Genomic DNA, 1837 nt, shown 5'->3' with positions numbered 1-1837 from the left:
CGACTCATCCAGAGCTCACCCAGTATACATGTGACTGGCAGGCTCGTGTCCTAAAAGTTCATCCCCGGCAAGGTTTCGGTTGCTCTCTTGGAGGATTTGCTGATTGAATGAAACAAATAAAACACAGGGAGGAGGACATGAACGTTCCTAAAGGATGGAGAAGATTTTTTATTGTAGCTATAATTGGGAAAAGCAGGCAGGGGGAAGAGTCCAGGCTGAACATGGCCAGCAGACTAAACCGGATCATGAGAGGAGAGAGGAAGGAGAGCAAGAGAGGAGTTGTTGACCAAGAGAGGCAGCCTAGGCCAAGAGACCGAAGTAGCCAAAAGAACTGAGTTGTATAGGGGTCTGAAGCTGGGGAAAAGGAAACAGAATCCAGCACCTGGGAGGAAGAGGTTTAGGGAGGGAGGCTGGGTGAAGAGTTCTGGGAGGGACCACAGGTACTGAGTGAGACTTGTACTAGCTTTGAGACCTAACATTGATAGCGTCTTAGAATTTGCTTGTTGCTTGCCTCCCTCCCTTCCTCCTCCTCCCCCACTCTTCCTTCTGCACTGCTTGCTATCTGGAGTCTCCTAATCAATGGTAAATTAGAGTCTCAGTTCTTCATGTTGTGCCATGTTCATTGAAGCTTCTCTCTCAGCTTTCCTTGACTTCATCTGGCTTACCAAAGAGGACAGCCTTGACCTTGTACTACTTTCCTGCTTGGGAGCTCTGTGTGTGTGTGTGTGTGTGTGTGTGTGTGTGTGTGCTTGCTGCAGGTATAAATTTATAGTTGTCCCAATGGAAAGTACTTGAGTACTTAAAATAAGTGTGTTGAAATGTTGTGTGAGATTTTCAGGGTAGATGAGAATTAACATATTAACACTTCATACGGGACACCTAAGGCAGACCAAAGAAATGATGGCACCCACGTCTAACTTGGTGAGCCAGTGAATCTGAGCAAAGGGTTAACTTTGGGAGCATAGCTGACTACGGGTGTTATTGAAAAGCCCTTGGTAGCATGGGGAAAGGTTTTTTCAAAAGCTATATTCCTGGAGCAGAGCTCTCTGTCTAACTTGCCTGCAAGTCCTCGGAAAAGTCCCCTTGGCCCATCAACTACTTAGTGCTTTGTAACCTTAAGAAGATGGCCTTGTGAACCCAAGTCTTGTGAGACTCCTTCCTCTCTGCACGAAGGAATGTCTCACTTTAGAGGAAACAGCTGTATACCATGGGAGTTGGAGAGCGACACAGGATCAGAGACATAGCTTAAAAATGGCTTTGTGTAAGACAACATAGTTGCATTGGCAGTGAGCAAACTGTCAGTTTCGTGAAATTTAGTCATCTTTGCTTTTGAGCCTTTAGAGTCTGGACTCTGGTTTCCAGGCTTGGGTTAAGGTTTCCTAACAATGGCAGGAGAATGGCAGAGGTTTCTGTTTCTAGAAGTTCATGGCAGTCACTGATGTAAGAGATTCCCTTCCATGATTGCACTCTGTCCTCGCATAGGTTCAGCACAGTCATTTTGACCAAAATAGCTCCAGGGAGGAAGGCTTTGCATGCGGCTGACTTCTCCCAAGGGGAGCAGAGTGAGAAGGGGAAGAAATGGAGCTGTGTGCTCCAAAACCTCAAGGTCGCTCTTCATAGCACACTTCCTAAGCATGGCTCCATCTTCTGAAGGCTTCACAATGGCGCCCCCAGCTGGAAGCCAAGAGTTCAAGCACATGAGCCTGTGGGGGAGCATTTCGCATGCAAATCACAGCAATGGCTGAACTAAATCTGGAATTCAAATCCACATCCTTTCAATGCCAGATATTATTTCTAGCCGGTTCACATGCTGGGCTTGTTGACACAATGCTGGTGA

Source organism: Arvicola amphibius, chromosome 6, assembly GCF_903992535.2.
Source record: "Arvicola amphibius chromosome 6, mArvAmp1.2, whole genome shotgun sequence".
Taxonomy (NCBI): Eukaryota; Metazoa; Chordata; class Mammalia; order Rodentia; family Cricetidae; genus Arvicola; species Arvicola amphibius.
Note: the sequence above shows the minus strand (reverse complement) of the source record.